The 20,023-nt window shown below is 43.3% G+C and overlaps 1 pseudogene; it reads right to left on the reverse strand.

Moving 5' to 3' along the window:
* Positions 1-2,199: 2,199 nt before the first annotated feature.
* Positions 2,200-3,013, reverse strand: LOC129563313 (palmitoyl-protein thioesterase 1-like; annotated as a pseudogene).
* Between the last annotated feature and the right edge of the window lie 17,010 nt (positions 3,014-20,023).

A 20,023-nucleotide genomic window follows, 5' to 3' on the forward strand; every position in this document is an offset into this window, starting at 1 on the left:
TCCCAGCATCAGGGTCTTTTCAAATGAGTCAGTTCTTCACATCATGTGGCCAAAGTATTGGAGTTTCAGCTTCAGCATCAGTCCTTCCAATGATTATTCATGATTGATTTCCTTTAGGATTGACTGGTACTAGTAGCCATGAAATTAAAAGACGCTTACTCCTTGGAAGGAAAGTTATGACCAACCTAGACAGCATATTAAAAAGCAGAGACATTACTTTGCCAACAAAGGTCTGTCTAGTCAAGGCTATGGTTTTTCCAGTGGTCATGTATGGATGTGAGAGTTGGACTGTGAAGAAAGTTGATCATTGAAGAATTGATGCTTTTGAACTGTGGTGTTGGAGAAGACTCTTGAGAGTCCCTTGGGCTGCAAGGAGATTCAACCAGTCCATTCTAGAGGAGATCAGTCCTGGGTGTTCATTGGAAGGACTGATGCTAAAACTGAAACTCCAATACTTTGGCCACCTCATGCGACGAGTTGACTCACTGGAAAAGACTCTGATGCTGGGAGGGATTGGGGACGGGAGGAGAAGGGGACGACAGAGAATGAGATGGCTGGATGGTATCACCGACTCTGTGGACATGAGTTTGAGTGAACTCTGGGAGTTGGTGATAGACAGGGAGGCCTGGCGTGCTGTGATTCATGGGTTCACAAATAGTCAGACACAACTGAGCGACTGAACTGAACTGAGTAGCACTTAATTGTCTTTAACTTCTTTTGAGACAATTCTATTACATTGTATTATGACAGCTGTCATATCAGTGTGCATTAAAAAAAAACCCAAAATTGCTGAATTTTTGTGTAGCCATTTAAATACTGAAGATAGAAGAAGAAAAGCAACATTTTTGGTATATTATGCTTTATTATTTCAAGAAAGGTAAAAACACTACTGAAACACACAAAAAAAGATTTGGGCAGTGTATGAAAAAGGGTCTGTGACTGATCGAAAGTGTCAAAAGTGGTTTGTGAAGCTTCTGAAGCTTCCTGCTGGAGATTTCCCACTGGATGATGCTCCATGGCTAAGTAGACCAGTTGAAGTTGATAGTGATCAAATTGAGACATTAACAGAAAAATCAGCATTATAACATGTGAGAGATAGCCAACAAATTCAAAATATCCAAATCAAGCATTGAAAATCATTTGGATCAGCTTGATTATGTTAATCACTTTGATGTTTGGGTTCCATGTAAGTTAAGCAGGAGCTTAACTTGACCGTATTTCCGCACATGATTCTCCATTTAAGCATAACGAAAACATTTCACTTTTAAACCGTATTATAATGGGTGATGAAAAGTGGATACTGTACAATAATATGGAATGGAAGAGATCATGGGGCAATTGAAATGAACCAACACACCAAAGGTGATGTGTATATGGTGGGATTGGGAGTCCTCTGTTATAAGCTCCTTCTGGAAAACCAAATGATAAATTCCAGCAAGCACTGCTCCAAAGTAGACCAACTGAAAGCAGCACTGGACAAAAAAGCATCTGGAATTAGTAAACAGAGAATGCATAGTCTTTCATCAGAGTAATGCAAGATTGCATGTTTCTTTGATGGCCAACCTTTGTTACAACTGGGCTGGGAAGTTCTGACTCATCTGCCTGTTTGCCAGACATTGCACCTTCAGATATCTATTTATTTCAGTCTTTATAAAATTCTGTTAATGGAATAAATTCCAATTCCCTAGAGGACTGTAAAAAACACCCGAAAATGTTCTTTGCTCAAAAAGATAAAAAGTTTTGGGAAGATTGAATTATGAAGTTGCTTGAAAAATGGCAGAAGGTAGTAGAATAAAATCGTGAGTATATTGTTCAATAAAGTTCTTGGTGAAAATGAAAACTGGGTCTTTTAATTTTATTGATAAACTGAAGGAAATTTTTGGCCAACCCACAAACACTGTAAAAGAGAATGTTAAAATCAAGGTGAAACCCTAAACCCTGAGAACTGATAATTTATATTTCCTGTATTTTAGCTTTTTTGAGGACAGAAGAGAAACCTTCCAGATTTCAACAAACCATATGCTGATAGGATGAGACAAAGGATAAGATTCGTATCTTGAATCTTTCCAGACAGGCATGTTAGATGGTGACTAGAGAGGACTGATTGCTAGCTGGATCTGAGCTCAGGCTTGTGGCATGGAGGAAACTGGTTTGGAAGTGTGAGGGGGTCCCTGAACTCTGGTGCAGACTATGAGGGTTTCACTCAAGGAAGGGTATGATATGGGCATAAAACCATTCTTCAGACAGTTGGGGATGGTCTCCTTCTAGATCCAGGAACACCTGCTGTCCAGTATCTTCCATTGCCTTTAGCCCCAGGCAGTCCTCTGTATAGGGTGCTCTCCTGTGAGAGAATGGTTTTCTTGACTTGGCCACTTCTGTAAAATCCAAACTTCTCAGAATCCATGGGGTCCACAGTGGAATCATTGAGGAATTTCACCATCACAGACTTCAGGGCCATCAGGTTTTTCTTGTAGGACTGATTGACACCTCTCTCTGATTAGTATCTGCCCAGAAGATGCTGTGGTTGTGGTATATGGCCTCCTTTGTGGGGTTGTGCCAGTATTCTGCTTGCACCAGGCGTGCTTGCATAGCTTTATCTGTAAGCCCAACATCCAGTGTTTTTCTGATCAAATCATAGATGTGAGAACTCTCTCCCAGGCACCGAGAAAGTCTAAAAACACCTTGATGTTGTTCCCCAACTGAGATGAGATTCCTCGTGGGAGGTGATGCTACTGCCCATAGAAATTGGCCTCCCTGGGAGGATCCCATAGCATTGTAGACTTGCTGGAACCTAGGATCTTTAGCAAGAATCTGGCAAATTGTTGTTACTTGGGAGCTGAGATTCAAAAAGAAGATGTTCACCACATCCTCTATCAGCGTCTTTCCAATCCCTAAAGATAAGACATAAATTTCAGGTATTTTCTTCTCGACCATTTTATAAAATATCACCCATGCTTAAGGGATTACAACAGCTATCTCCCATCCCATGCCAGAAATAATGATCATAATGCATCTTACATTCTGATAGTTACAGAGACCGCTTACCACTTTAGACCCGTCAGTGGCAGTGGCGTCAAGAGGTCACAATGCCCTAGCACTAGAGGTGTGTAGGACCCTGGAAGGAAAACGAGAGCCGAGAGCCACCGTCTTGACCCAGTCACATGACCGCACTCTCAACAGCTTTGTTAAGAACATTTATTTCATTGTATCAGTGAGCAAGTTGGGGCTTAGGGAGAATTAAATGACTTGCCTTCTGGGCCCTGGGTTAAAGAGAGGAGACTCCTGTCTGGCCTCTGATCTGTCGGTCGCCTGGTTAACCAATGGTCCTAAACCGTGAGATCACCTGAGCTCACCATTGTAAATGAATGGCCTTTTCCAGTTGACCTCTGTAACTCTGAGTGCCCACTCTTTTGAATTGGAATCGGATTTTAATTTTAGATTTTATGATCAGGCCCAGCCACATTGAATTATTGTGCAGTATTTGCTAAAACAGAATTTCCCACCCACAGAATGTGTCAGCCTCAATATATAGAATCAGATTTTTGAAGGTGTCCACAGTCGACTTTGCCCTTTGAACTCAAAAGTGCTGCTGGGAGTAACTTTAAAATGGGGGGCAGGGGTGAATTGGCTACCTTTGGTTCTAGCTGATCACACAGCCTTAAATGCTCATACTTTAAAAATACTGCATATATATTTGAAACTGGTAATATGTTGTACTTAGCACAAAATTCAAATGGCAGAAAAGAATATTAAGGAAAAGCTTACTCCCACCTTCACCGTTGAGTGAGCCAGGTAACTGCTATCACCACAGATATTTTATGAAATGCTTTATTATTACTGCACAATGAGAACCCTTTCCTTCTCCAGCCAGTGTGACTGTATGTTCTGCCCAATGGTAGACTACATGGTTCAAAAGTGGTAAGTGGTTTCCATAACTACTAGAATGTAAGATCCATTATGATGATAAATTTCTAGTGCTTTTTTAAAGTCAATGTTGGGTGCCTTCTCAAAAAATTGTTCAGTGAAAACTTCTCCCCTTCAAATGTGACCATTTTACAGAACTTTGACAATTTTAGCAAAAGAAAAGTGATTCTGGCGAGCTGAGTGTCTAAAGCAGAGGTTCATTTAAAATTTGGTTTTCTTTTACTTTTGGCTTATTTTTTTTGAATAGGCAATACATTCACATAAAATGTGAAATGCACAAAAGGATATACATTGAAAAGTTTCTCTCTGTTCCAAGCCACCACCGCTGCTGCTGCTGCTGCTGCTAAGTCGCTTCAGTCGTGTTCGACTCTGCGACCCCATAGTCAGCAGCCCACCAGGCTCCCCTGCCACCATTAGAAACTCCCAAAATCATTGTTTTTGTATCACCTTCTTACATCTGCTTCCAAAAATATTTAAAGCTTATGTAAGCAAAGTCATACACACACAAAATTATTTCTATAATATGTATATTACATACATATTTAAATCAAAGATGCTTGACCATATGTGTTCATCAAAATTACATGGGCAACTTTTAGATAATCCATGCGCCTGCACCCTGGAGGTCTTATTCACTATCTGTAACTGTTATTTTAAAAAATTGCCGTTGGTTATTCTGGTGGGCTTCCCTGGATATGAACCACCAGCCTGAGATACAATCATTCAGACCTGTGGAACCCACCAGGAAGCTACTGGGGCAATGACCAGGCGACTTGGGAAGGAAAACAGCTGCATGGGTAACTCTGTGAGCAATTGGTTCCACCACCCAGGGTTAAGGGCATCTGTAACCACTCAACTGATAAAGTCTAAAGGTAAATTGTCCCTTAAAAGGGACTGTCTCCAGATTAATAAAATCAGTGCTGCAATTACCTGTGTATAAATCACTTAGTTCTCTGGCCTGATTTTTTTAAACACATCCTACTTTTCTCCCTCTGATTTTTATAGTTATTCATCATACAAAACATAGAAAACATAGTAAAGCATAAATAAAAAGAGGTACCCATAATTACATAGCCCAGAGATAACTACTGGGAACATTTGCTTTATTTTACTTAGTTTTTAAATTGTGCAAGTAATATATGGACACTTCTGGATTTAAGCAAATCTACGGTCTGTCTAGTCAAGGCTATGGTTTTTCCCGTGGTCATGTATGGATGTGAGAGTTGGACTGTGAAGAAAGCTGATCGCCGAAGAATTGATGCTTTTGAACTGTGGTGCTGGAGAAGACTCTTGAGAGTCCCTTGGACTGCAAGGAGATCCAACCAGTCCATTCTAGAGGAGATCAATCCTGGGTGTTCATTGGAAGGACTTATGCTAAAGCTGAAACAGCAATACTTTGGCCACCTCATGCGACGAGTTGACTCACTGGAAAAGACTCTGATGCTGGGAGCGATTGGGGGTAGGAGGAGACGGGGACGACAGAGAATGAGGTGGCTGGATGGCATCACCGACTCGATGGACATGAGTTTGAGTGAACTCTGGGAATTGGTGATGAACAGGGAGGCCTGGTGTGCTGTGGTTCATGGGGTTGCTAAGAGTCGGACACGACTGAGCGACTGAACTGAACTGAACTGAACTGAACCCAGACATTGAATGAGATGGCTGGAAGGCATCACCAACTCTATGGACATGAGTTTGAGTGAACTCCGGGAGTTGGTGATGGACAGGGAGACCTGGCGTGCTGTGATTCATGGGGTCGCAGAGAGTTGGACACGACTGAGCGACTGAACTGAATCCAGACATTATCTGTATGTATTTAGTATGTAACACTAGTACATAAAGGGTAAGGAAGGACTTAAAACACACACATTGTTACACCCAACAAAAATCTACAATGATTACTTAATATTCAACCCATTCTACATTGACTTTTCCCCAGATGGTCTCAAACTTCTTTTTAGAGTTCATGAGCAAAACTTTGACAGATTGCCAGTTTTTGCTCCCCGCATCTCCCCAAGTGACTGTCTACAATACTTGAATTCTGTAAAGTACACATAGCCTTTCCCTCTCTTGAGCTGTGTGCTGTGATATGTTGCTTCAGTGGTGTCTGACTCCTTGCACCCCTATGGACTGTAGCCCACCAGGCTGCTCTGTCCATGGGATTCTCTAGACAAGAATACTGGAGTGGGTTGCCATTTCCTTCTCCAGGGGATCTTCCTGATACAGGGATCAAACCTGCATCTCGTCGTTGGCAGATGGGTTCTTTACCACTAGCACCACCTGGGAAGCCCTTCCCTCTCTTAACTTTGTATTTTATACTGGTGTGTCTTACCTTGTAGCTTTGTTTAAATGGTTCCAAGACATTCCAGGGTAGAAATGTTATAAGGTAGCAATGAATTTCATAAAGATGGACTTTTAGGTTATCTCCAGTTTTTTATTATTATAAATAATACTACAGTAAGTATCTCTATTTCTTGAGAATAAGGCTCAAGTTATGAATTTACTGGGACAAAGAAGTCCTCACCCTTCTTTCTTTCCCTCCCCCAAGTGACAAGAATGGAGCGCCTAGGAGGAGCCATTCACTGCTCATCCCCTGCAATATGGCCATCCTCTGCCTTAGAGCTAAATGTTTAAAAATGTTTTTTATTTATCTGGGTGCGCCAGGTCCCAGTTGCAGCATGTGACATCTTTCAGTTGTGACATGTGGAATCTTAGCTGCCTGACCAGGGACCGGGCCACCCATATTGGGTGCATAGAGTCTCAGCAACTGGACCACCGGGGAAGTTCCTTATAGCTAAAATTTTTATAGCACACAAAGTAATTTCTTCCTTTATCCAGGGATACTTTGCATCTCATTTGTCTTGGCAGGCTTACATTTTTTAAATGGAGCATTTTATCAAAACAGTTGTAGATTTACGTACAGTTGTGAGAGACACTATGCAGAGATCCCTGGTATATGTTCTCCCAAGGCTAAATTTAGCAAAACTATCATAAAATATCACAACCAAGATGTTGACATTGATACAATTCACCAATCTTATTCAGATTTTCCCATTTTTACTTGTACTCATGCATGTATGTATTAAGTTTTATGCAATTTTATCACATGTGTGGGGTGGTGTATCTACCACCGTATTCAATACTGAATGGTTCCAATGCCACATAGAATCTTCATATTGTCTTATTAAAATCATACCCCCTCCCTTACATTTTAAAAAGACTCTTAATAAATATTCCAAACTACTTCCTGGAAAGGTATTAGCAGAATTGGATATCATTCTAAAAATGTAATATATTACTGGAGAACAAAATTTTCACTGTCCTGCCTTTATTTAACATAAAAGACTTTAACCATCTTTTAATGCATTTATTATCAACTTGAGTCTCAAAGAGTATTACAAATCCTTTCCTAGAGGATATAGGACAGGCAGTTCTTTCATTTCTTTGGATATTCAATTCTTCAAAACATTATTGTCAGCAAAAATCAAATCACTGAAGCTGCCAAATGCAATAAGCATACAGACTTCTATCTTTAACAAAGCTGATACTAACTTTATAGAAACTCTTCTCATGGTTTTGAGACAATAGTATTTTCCTTAATGGGGTTTTCTGGCTGAGGGCAGACTGGAAGACTGCGAACATTATGTCTAAAAGGGATTTGATCTAAATCAAAAGATATTTACCTTTTCTAAGTACAATTCAATGAAAAATCATTTTATTTTCTTTGAGTGGAGGTCACCTCTGGGAGGAGGGGCCTTCACAGTCTCTCTCCCTGAGAAAACAGCTTACTCTTTCTGCTCATTATTGGTCAGCGTAATCCAAGTCATCTTTGCAGCAGGCTTCTTTTGTGGGGTCAGAATTCTTACTGATCTAGAGTGAATCAGTGGGATCTACCTTTTATTATAAGCTATCATTTCTCCTAAAGGCAGAGCACTGCTGAACTTGGAATTGAGGAGATTATAAACAACAGTATAGGGATGAATTTGGACTAGAAGGAATGTAAAAAAACAACATAGGTGGGGATTGGTAGAATTAGAAGGAATTCTCCACAACAAATACATCAATATAGCATGGGGAGTTACTTGGGCCTGGAATGCAATTTAGGATAAATCATTCCTCAGTTAGTCTGGAAAAATGAACACATACAATGCATGGAAGATGCAATTTAATTTTAGCCATGTAGTCATGCACATTTCAGATCTAGAAATCATATATGGAATATAAGCAAAGATCTGACTCTGAAAGACTCTCTCTCTCTCTTTAAATATATATGTATATATATATATAAACATTAGATGCATATATTCCTTGCCCCAACAATTATGCTTTGGGGAGTTAATCCTCTGCATCTATTTGTATACATATGAAAGTGACATTTGTGTACAAGGGTATTGTTGCAGCATTGTTTATAATAAGAAAGCTCTTATTTATCACTCAGCTCTGAATCCAAAGTATGTGAAATGATTACATGAAGTTTGGATTGTGATTTTTAGCGTCTTTCCATCCAGAGGCAGAACAGAATTTGATCCACTGTTCATTTTTGTCCCTTGGACTCACACTGAACAAAGTTCTGAGCTTGGGCAAGTCACTTGATTGGTTCTGACTGAGGATCCTTCAAGGAGCTAGTTAGCATCTCATTCTAAGAATAGCAGGAGTCGTGGTGTTCTTGACTGTCTTTTACATTAGCAGTCTGAGCAGGGAGGTTTGGGGGAATTTGCTGAAGTGTTCTGTGAGCAGAGGAAGTGAGGGATGCGAAACTGTCCTCATCATTCCTTCCTTCTTACTCTTCCCTCAGGACCAGAAGGAAAAGGCCCCAAATCTAAACTCTTGAGAGTCCCTTGGACTGCAAGGAGATCCAACCAGTCCATTCTAGAGGAGATCAATCCTGGGTGTTCATTGGAAGGACTGATGCTAAAGCTGAAACTGCAATACTTTGGCCACCTCATGCGACGAGTTGACTCACTGGAAAAGACTCTGATGCTGGGAGGGATTGGGGGCGGGAGGAGAAGGGGACGACAGAGAATGAGATGGCTGGATGGCATCACCGATTCGATGGACATGAGTTTGTGTGAACTCCGGGAGTTGGTGATGGACAGGGAGGCCTGGCGTGCTGTGATTCATGGGGTCGCGAAGAGTCGGACACGACTGAGCGACTGAACTGAACTAACTGCACTGAACTACCTTATATAAAAGCCACACAAGGTATTAGAGTTTGGAATGAAAGTTCAGGCCTGAGTTCCTGTGATTTTGAACAGTCTTAAGCAACATCTGTGTTTCACAGCCTGTTTTAAAGACATTTAATCGCTCTCATAATCTGTGGTGTGCTGAGTTTGGGGAAGATCATTACTGGAGGCCTAGAACTCCAGAAGAACACACGGAACACAACAAAATGAGACATCAGTGGAAATGTACCCATGGAATATTGCTTGTCTCTGTCATGAGAAATATTTAGAGTTAGCATGTAAACACTGATTACTGAGGTAACTAAAAATTGTGAGAAAACCTCTCTTGGGAGGAGGGAATACGAGTTAAATCCTCATCTGTCATGATGCAGTTTAGATGACATGTAAACTGAACAATCACAAAAGACCAATTATGCTCAATTTTTCGGTAAGTAACTACAGGAGAAACAGCTAACTGACTTTAAAGCAGTGGTCTCTTTAAGTGGGGAGGTGGGACGGACTCTGACTAGAGTTATAAGCCTTCTGTTACTATTTGACTTGGTAAAAATTAAAAGTTAAAAATATATCTTTATCTGCATATATAAAGCCAAAAGAATAAGGGTAGGCATACTGTCTGTAGTGATTATTTGACGTATCCTTGAAATGTTACAACTAAAGTTTTCAGGAAAAGAAAGATAAAAGTGAAGGATGTGAATTCTTGGATGAAATAAAGGAATCATTGCTTTCATCTAATCAAGCTGGCCTGAAATTTTGCCTCTTTATTTCTCTGTAATTTATGGGCCTTCTGTGTTCTAGATCAGGACTTGGCAAACTTTTTCTGCAAAGGGCCTGATAGTAAATATTTTAGGTTTGAAAGGTTACATGGTTTCTGTTGTGGCCACTCTTTATAGAATGAAAGCTGCTCTAGACAACGCATAAGTGAATGAGCGTGGCTGGGTTTCAGTATGAATTTATCTAAGGACACTGAAATTTGAATCTCATAGAATTTTTATGTGAATATCTAATATTCACATATAATTTAATGCCCTTTTGGTTTTCCTTCATTAAAAATGTGGAAATCATTCTTTACTCCTGGATCTTACAAAAGCAGATGGTGGGCAGGATTTGGCCAACAGGCCGTAGTTTGCACATAGCTCCCTTCCTTGACACCATAGGTGCCACTGATGGGGACAACACAGATCTTCCCTACACAGCTTTGCTTCCTTAGGTCTCACTGTGTTGTGTGTTGAAATATAAAGATGAGTGAGACTGTGTCTGAAGCAAGAGTTCAGTGACTGGACTAGTCACCTTAACAATGAAGGAAATCTTAAATGCAGAACCTCCAAGTAATCTTGGGCCAATAATATCAAAATATGCAATAAACGGTGGGCTATGGCACCATTTTGAGCCCCCACCCTTATCCAGACCCTCATTATGTTGTCCAGAGGCTCTGTGTTAAGGGGTCTCTGGGCCTGAACTCATGGTAAAATAATAACTTGGGGAATCATCAGCACCTTTGTGTTTTGCTAAGTTGTCCTATTCCCAGCCCCAAGAGTGGCATCGTGCTTGGGAACTCATCTTCTCGTGTGATTATGGTACCAGAACAAAAACTTCAGAACTTTTCTCTTGTGATGGTGCTTTTAAAGATTTTGACACATAATGAGCATTCAGTGAATGCTAGCTCATCACCATCATTCCCCAACTGCCTATGGTAAAACTTTCAAGCATCACAAAGTTTTAGGGTGGATGCCTCAGAGCTCATTCCTCACAAGTCATTCATTTTACAGATGAAGAGACTGGAGGAGCTCGACTGACTTGCCCCGAGTCACACAACTGTTAGTGTCAAGGCTGATAACAAACTTTTCTCCGTGAACATCCCAGGGTGAGTATATCTGTTTGGAACTCTTTCAAAGACTGGAAACTCTTTCAAACTCTTGAAAGTGAAGAGTGATATGGTAAAAGGGACATTGTCCAAGATCCCAAGGCAATGTAAAAGCAGCTCAAGTCCATTTCTTGCTGCTGCTGCTGCTAAGTCACTTCAGTCGTGTCCGACTCTGTGCGACCCCATAGACGGCAGCCCACCAGGCTCCCCCATCCCTGGGATTCTCCAGGCAAGAACACTGGAGTGGGTTGCCATTTCCTTCTCCAATGCATGAAAGTGAAAAGTGAAAGTGAACTCGCTCAGTCGTGTCCGAATCTTAGCGACCCCATGGACTGCAGCCTACCAGGCTCCTCCATCCATGGGATTTTCCAGGCAAGAGTACTGGAGTGGAGTGCCATTGCCTTCTCCGAGTCCATTGCTTCAGTTCAGTTCAGTTCAGTTCAGTTGCTCAGTCGTGTCTGACTCTCTGTGACCCCATGAATCACAGCACGCCAGGCCTCCCTGTCCATCACCAACTCCCAGAGTTCACTCAAACTCATGTCCACAGAGTCGGTGATGCCATCCAGCCATCTCATTCTCTGTCGTCCCCTTCTCCTCCCACCCCCAACCTTTCCTAGCATCAGAGTCTTTTCCAGTGAGTCAACTTGTCGCATGAGGTGGCCAAAGTATTGCAGTTTCAGCTTTAGCATCAGTCCTTCCAATGAACACCCAGGACTGATCTCCTTTAGAATGGACTGGTTGGATATCCTTGCAGTACAAGGGACTCTCAAGAGTCTTCTCCAACACCACAGTTCAAAAGCATCAATTCTTCGGCGATCAGCTTTCTTCACATTCCAACTCTCACATCCATACATGACCACGGGAAAAACCATAGCCTTGACTAGACAGACCTTTGTTGGCAAAGTAATGTCTCTGTTTTTTAATATACTATCAAGGTTGGTCATAACTTTCCTTCCAAGGAGTAAGCATCTTTTAATTTCATGGCTGCAATCAGCATCCGCAGTGATTTGGAGCCCAAAAAAATAAAGTCTGACACTATTTCCACTGTTTTTCCATCTATTTCCCATGAAGTGATGGGACCAGATGCCATGATCTTTGTTTTCTGAATGTTGAGCTTCAAGCCAACCTTTTCACTCTCCTCTTTCACTTTCATCAAGAGTCCATTTCTTAGCCTTTTCTAAATCTGTCAAGAGCAAAACTACAAAGCTAAGGTAATCAAAATGGCATGGTATTGGCACAAAAACAATAGAGAGCCTGGAAATAAGTCCTCACACCTATGGTCAATCAATCTTCAACAAAGGAGGCAAGAATATACAATGGGGAAAAGAGTCTTTTCAGCGAGTGGTGTTGAGAAAGCTAGATAGATGCAAGTAAATCAACAAAGTTAGAACACACCCTCACACTGTATGCAAAAAATAAACTCAAAATGGTTTAAAGACTTATAAGGTATGACTCCATAAAACTCCTAGAAGAGAACACAGGCAAAACATTCTTTGACATAAATCATACCAATGTTTTCTTAGGTTGGTCGCTTAAGGCAATAGTGATAAAAGCAACAATAAACAAATGGGACCTAATCAAATTTATAAGTTTTTCCATAGCAAAGGAAACCATAAACAAAATGAAAAGACAACCTATGAAATGGGAGAAAATATTTGTAAAAGAGGTTTCATTTCTAGGATATTCAAACAGCTCATAGAACTCAATAACAAAATATAGCCCAATTGAAAAATGGGCTGAAGACTTAAATAGACATTTCTCCAAAGAAGACTTACAGATGGCCAACACGCACATGGAAAGGTGTTCATCACTGCTAATATTAGATAAATACAAATCAAAATGACAGTGAGGTACTACCTCACACCAGTCAGAATGGCCATCTTTAAAAAGTCTACAAATAACAAATGCTGGAGAGGTGTGGGGAAAAAGGAACTCTCCTACACTGTTGATGGGAATGTAGACTGGTGCAGCCACTATGGAAAATAGTATGGAGGTTCCTCAAAAGATTAAAAATAGAGTTGCCATATGATCCAGCAATCCCGTTCCTGGGTATGTATCTGGATGAAACTATAATTCAAAAGGATACACGCACCACTGTGTTCATAGCAGCACTGTTTACAATAGCCAAGACATGGAAACAACCTAAATATCCATCAACAGATGAATGAAGATGATGTGGTATATCTACACAGTGGAATACTACTCAGCCATAAAAAGAGTGAAATAATGCCATTTGTAACAACATGGATGGATCTAGAGATTATCATACCAAGTGAACTAAGTCAAAAACAAACGACAAATACAATATGATATCACTTATACGTGGAATCTAAAATATGACAAAGTGAACTTATCTATGAAACAAAAACAGACTCACAGACATAAAAAACAGACTTGTTGCCAAAGGGGAGGGAAGCTGGGAGATGGATCAATTGGGAGTTTGGGGTTAACTATTGACGATGCAAACTATTGTATATATATAATGGATAAACAGCAAGGTCCTACTGTATAGCACAGGGAACTATATCATCCTGTAATAAACCATGGTGGAAAACAATATATATATATTGTTGGGTGTGTCGGTGTGCGTGCATCTGCGTGCTCAGTCATGTCCAACTCTTTGAGACCCCATGGATTGTAGCCCACTGGGCTCCTCTGTCCATGGAATTCTCCAGGCAAGAATACTGGAGTGGGTTGCCATTTCCTTCTCCAGGCGATCTTCCTGACCCAGAGACTGAACCTGAGTTTCTTGTGTTTCCTGCATTGGCAGGCAGATTCTTTGCCATTGCGCTTCCTGGAAAGCCTATATGTGTATGTGTGTATATATATATAACTGAGTCACTTTACTGCACAGTAGAAACTAACACAACGTTGTAAATCAATTATATTTCAATAAAATAAATTAAAAAATAAAACTCTCCAGAGGACAGCATAAATCACATAATAAATCATAAATCACATGAAAAGTGAAAGTCATGTCCAAGTCTTTGTGACCCCATGGACTGTATAGTCCATGGAATTCTCCAGGCCAGGATACTGGAGTGGGTAGCCATTCCCTTCTCCAGGGGATCTTCCCAACCCGAGGATTGAACCCAGGTCTTCCACATTGCTGCTGCTAAGTCGCTTCAGTCGTGTCTGACTGTGCAACCCCATAGACGGCAGCCCACCAGGCTCCCCTGTCCCTGGGATTTTCCAGACAAGAACATTGGAGTGGGTTGCCATTCCCTTCACCAGGGGATCTTCCCAACCTGGGGATCGAACCCAGGTCTCCCTCATTGCAGGCAGATTCTTTACCAGCTGAGCCACAAGGGAAGTCTGTATACAATAATAAAATCTCTTGCCTTCATCTACCACATCCACAGAACTTCCAACTGCCCAAGAACACCCCTCCCTATAATTCAAGCTCTCCACAAGTATTGCTCCTTTCTCCCTCTTCTCACTCACTCCTCCAGGAGAAAAGATCCTCCTTGTTTGGGAGGGGGAGGCAGAGGGGAAGTCTTTTGCCATTTGCAGGCTTGGTTTTGGCAGGTTGGCAGAGGAGCCAGAGCTGTGGACACTTTAATGATGAGACCCTATCACAACCTTAGAAAGGTAACTGGGGGTGAGAGGGAGTGATGATGGGTGGGGCTTTTCCGTTAAACATTCAAGGAAAAAACATTGACCTGCAAGTTGAGACAATGATGAAAAGATGTTGAGAAAGGAAGACTGTCGGGTACAGGGCCAGGTGGTCAAAGGGAGATGCTTGTTTCACATGCTGGGTCCCTCAGCAAATGACAAAAGTTTCAGTACCTCCCCCACCCATAGCTTAGGACTGGGCTACGCTTCTGTACACCCTCCTAAATTCTCTCCCATCAGCTTTAGAGTTGGCGCTGCTAGATGAAGACTTTCCCTGCCATACATGAGTAAGTCTTACTGGGTCTCTCGGTCCTGCTTCTTTCCCACGTAAACTTGAGGTTTGGATCCGGTCATCCTGGCTTGCAGTCTTGTTGAGCTGGAGCACTTAATGGCCAAGGAGGGATGAATATCCAGAACATCACCTGTGGCTGATCGGGGTGGGTCCTGCTCTCCAGTGATCCTGTGGGATGCTGACCATGCTGTGCTGGGTCCATGGAGGTCTATGGAGGGAATATGTGTTGAATTACTGCAGCTGGAATTACTGTTGAATTACTGTCCAGACTTTCTGGAAGATATGGATGGAGTTGGGATCATGCAGTCTATATTTCTCTGTTTCTGTCTATATGAAAGAAATATGAAGGACTGAATCACATCTACCCTTCCCAGAATATATGAGTTTTCAAATAACAATGGAAATGAAATTAAGGCAAACAAGCAAATGAACACATTCTGCAGATAAATTAGTAAAGAGCTTTTATCTAGTCTTGTAATTAAGGATTAAAACATTCTACCCTCACACAAAACCTGCAAGTCTCATCTGGAGTAATTATAAAATTCATCACCATCATGACGGAGGCAGGGCTCCTTCTATCCAGGGAGAGAGGCTCACAGATCACCAGTTTCTATTCCATGTGGCAGGCGTGCAAGAGCGAGAACTGTCTCCTGGTCAGTCAGTCCGACACCCTCCTGAACTGAGGTTGTTAAGCGGCTGGCCTTGCGGAGGCAACAGTCCCCCAGGTACGCACAGAGTCAAGAGAAGATTGGTTTAAGGCATGTGTAGCAATCTGAGCGAGGAACGAGCCTCGTAAGGGCCCACTATGTTCATTTCCTCATCCATTCAACAAGCCTTTAAGGAAGTTAAACATTTGTTTATGACCTACGCCCCAGGCATGGGTCTAGACTCCAGGGGTAGAGCAGAAAAGAAAGCAAATCCCCACCTTTGGTGGAGGATGCCTTCCAGTGGGAAGAGAGAACGCAAACAGCTGACGCAGGGCATGTCTTAGGGCTGATTGAGAAGGGCAGGGGAGAGAGAGTGACAGGAAGATTGCTGTTTGGGGTAAGTGTCCAGGGAGATCTTTCCAAATCAGTGGCAACCGAACAGAGTGACAGACCCCAGGCTCCCTGGGGAGAGAGACTTGGATGGCGCTGAAGTGCCCGGGCCTGCGGTGGGGGCACATTTGCTTTTGGTGTATTTGAGCAACAGAGGATGAGATAAAGAATGAGATGGTTGGATGGCATCACTGATTCAATGGGCATGAACTTGGGTAAACCCCGGGAGACGGTGAAGAAGAGGGAAGCCTGGCGTGCTGCAGTCCATGGGGTCTCAGAGAGTCGGACACGACTGAGTGACTGAACGCCACCGCCAAGGATGAAGCAGTGTGTCTGTAGTCCAGGGAGAGGGAGGCGGGAGGCGGGGTCAGCCTGAGGGCCATTTAGGACTCTCACCAAGTGAGGTGGGAGCCCTTGGAGAGGGTTGAGCAGTGAAGTGACCAGATCTGACGTCGGCTTTCCAGGGGGCAGGGCTGTTCTGGGGAGAATGCAGGGAGCGGGAGAGCTGAGTGTAGCTGGTGGCTCATTGGCTGCTGGTTTCTGATGGTGGTTTGCACCAGGGTGGTTTTGGTGGGGTGTGAAAAGCGGAAGATTATGGATAATTTTAAGGGGGAAACTCAGAGCACCTGTTGATAGGCTGCCTGCGAGATGTGAGAAAAGAGAAGATACCAAGGACAGCTTTAAGACTGTTATCCTGAGCTCCTGGGAGAATGGAGTTCCAGCTGAGGCTCTAGAAGAGACACAGCTAAGTGAGGCTGAGCCAAGGGCTGGGGGCACAGAAGCAAGAAAAACTGGAGTGTAATTGTTGATGAATTTCCCTGCTTGTTCTAGTGAGGAGGAGGTTGCAACGGGTAGGCAGACTGGTTTGGTTCGCATAGTATTTATTAAATAACTGAATCAATAACTGAATTCGCTGCTGAGGTTTAAAACTCATGGCATTTTATATAAAAATCTGGATTTCCTACTCTTTTGGAAAAGTGGCAGTTCTGGCAACCCAGGTAACAGCTGATTGGCCTCGAATGACAGCTGGCTCCTCTGGCAGGGCACGCCCTGTTCACTCCCTATTATCTTACCACTGGGGCTACCCGTCCTGTGGCCAGTCTCCTCATCTGAAAGTAGGAATAACAGTACTACCCACCTCCTGGGGTCGTTAGGAAAATTGACTGAGATAATTCATGTGAAACACTAGCATAGTATCTATTAAATATTCAAAAAACACTTGCTATTATTACTGTTATTACTATCATTATTATCAGCTGTCTGGTCTTACAGCACTTTGAGTTTTCAGAAAGCTGGAAGGGAATTCTGACAGGAGCTGAGGGGTGAGTGAAGCGTCCCTTCATAAATGGCAGCAGCAAACGAGAAAGCAGGATGGGAGGCAACACAGCTCCCAGACACACAGAAAACAGTGTCCGCCCAGGTGCTATCGGCCCCACAGATCAGGGTTCATTACTCTTCTTCCGCAGAGCTCAGCACGGGCGGCCTCGATCACCCGGTGACTCATCTAACAGCCCCGTGAGTTTGCCCAGCTTGCGGCATCACAAATTACATTTGCAGCCTGCTTATCAGGCAAGCTAGGAAATTAAACCTAAATGGCTATGGTGTTGCTAAGTAATATGGCTGCGTACATAGACACCCGAGGCTCAGACCGTCACAGCCCCATTAAAGCATCATTTCCCACTGTGGCTAATAAGGCTTGAAACCTTCAAAGGAAACCTGCTGTTCTTTTTTAAGGTCAGAAAATGGGGTAACTTGGTTATAAGCAAGAGATAGAATTTCCCTTCCTAGATGCTAGGGGTGTGTGTGTGTTTGTGTGTAGTGTTCAAGATACCAGTCTCATGGCTTATTGAGGCAGAGGGTGGGAGGATATCAGAGACAGCCATCTTGTCCTCAGAACCCCTCTACTCTGGACCATGAGTGTGCTGTGGGCTAAATCGCTTCAGCCATATCCGATTCTTTGCGACCCTCTGTCCATCAGATTCTCCAGGCAAGAAAACTAGAATGCGCTACCGTGCCCTTCTTCAGGTGATCTTCCTGACCCAGGGGTTGAACCCGTGTCTCTTATGTCTCCTGAACTGGCAGGTGAGTTCTTTACCACTAGTGCCACCTGAGCCAAGGGAGCCTGGTCAAATCTACCTCTGTGTCTGGCACTTGGACCCTGGGAAGTATTTTCAGAGTGGCTGTTGGCTTCCCTCTGCCTGGGAATACTTCTCAGTGGATGGTGGGAACATTCCTGGTGATTTCTCCCTCAGGGCAGTTTCTTCTTTAGGTGGTTTTTCTCTTTTTGCAACGGGGCCCTCGAGCCCGGAGTAGGATTCTGGCCCTTGGGATACTTGGGCAGCTGAGCCGGACCGGGGTTTCCTTTCTCCACTACTCTCCAGTCAAAACATCTGTGTCCGGTTCAGGGTTTGTTTTCTTGTGGACTCACCAGATTTAGAGCTTGAGGGCACAGCTTCAGAGCGAGGCTAAAGCTCCATGGCTGCCTTAGTTTACCAGGTAGGGACTTAGGGTGAGTATCTTCACCCCCGTGCAGCTCTTCTGAGACCCCATAGTTTCCTGGGGCAGGGAAGCTGTCCGACACATCTGGGCCATGTGGTCAGGGGGCTGGAGCAGCTGGAGCCCTTGGACCCTCCCCAGCTCCAATCTCTGGGAGGACTCCCTTCATCTGCTCTGATCTACACTCCTGGGACGGGGTCAGTCAGTCAGTCAGTTTAGTCGCTCAGTTGTGTCCAGCGCTTTGTGACCCCATGGACTGCAGCAAGCAAGGCTTCCCTGTCTATCACCAACTCCCGGAGCTTGATCAAACTCATGTCCATTGAGTCAGTGAAGCCACCCAACCATCTCATCCTCTGTCATCCCCTTCTCCTCCTGCCTTCAATCTTTCCCAGCATAGGGTCTTTTCCAATGAGTCACTTCTTTGCATCAGATGGTCAAAGTATTTGAGCTTCAGCTTCAGCATCAGTCTTCCCAACGAACATTCCACAATTCCTCTTGAACTCCACAATTCCTCTTGAAGATTCATTCAGATAGCCTGAGCCTCATAGGACTTCTGGTTGATGAGAAGTAGGTGGGATTCATAGGCCCCCTGGAGAGAGATGCCTGCCTCTCAGAGGATGCAGCCAGATCTGAGCTCCATCCTGCCCTCACTCTTGATAATCTGGCCTAGCCTGTCCTGTCTTTACCAAACAGAGGCAAGTGGAATGCCAAATTCCTTCTGGCATTTGTTGTGTGATATGAGACTTGGCTGTGCCCAGAGGGGACAAAGACTTTCAGATTTGGAATCAATTAAACTTTCCATAAGGATGCAGTCTTTCCACCTTTGGGGCCAGCTGCAGGCTTGGAGCCATCTCCTTGGGGAAGAGCTGCGTTCCTCTAGAACCAGATGGCCCTTGGGGCCTACCTGGGCTGGTCATTGGTCTGATGATGTTTCTGACACCCCCATCCACCCTCATGTATCACACCAAGAAGCACTTCACCAAACGGGTCTGATTTCAGGTCAGCCTTTTATCAAATAGTTGAGTTTAGATATTGACCAGATGGCACCTGGTCCCATCACTTCATGGGAAATAGATGGAAAAACAGTGGAAACAGTGTCAGACTTTATTTTTGGGGGGCTCCAAAATCACTGCAGATGCTGATTGCAGCCATGAAATTAAAAGACGCTTACTCCTTGGAAGGAAAGTTATGACCAACCTTGATAGTATATTAAAAAGCAGAGACATTACTTTGCCAACAAAGGTCCGTCTAGTCAAGGCTATGGTTTTTCCCGTGGTCATGTATGGATGTGAGAGTTGGACTGTGAAGAAAGCTGATCGCTGAAGAATTGATGCTTTTGAACTGTGGTGTTGGAGAAGACTCTTGAGAGTCCCTTGGACTGCAAGGAGATCCAACCAGTCCATTCTAAAGGAGATCAATCCTGGGTGTTCATTGGAAGGACTGATGCTGAAGCTGAAACTGCAATACTTTGGCCACCTCATGCGACAAGTTGACTCACTGGAAAAGACTCTGATGCTAGGAAAGGTTGGGGGCGGGAGGAGAAGGGGACGACCGAGAATGAGATGGCTGGATGACATCACCGACTCTGTGGACATGAGTTTGAGTGAACTCCGGG

The sequence above is a fragment of the Moschus berezovskii genome, chromosome 9, assembly GCF_049115385.1.
Source record: "Moschus berezovskii isolate FMDL1 chromosome 9, NW_MosBer_1.0, whole genome shotgun sequence".
In the NCBI taxonomy this organism is placed as follows: domain Eukaryota; kingdom Metazoa; phylum Chordata; class Mammalia; order Artiodactyla; family Moschidae; genus Moschus; species Moschus berezovskii.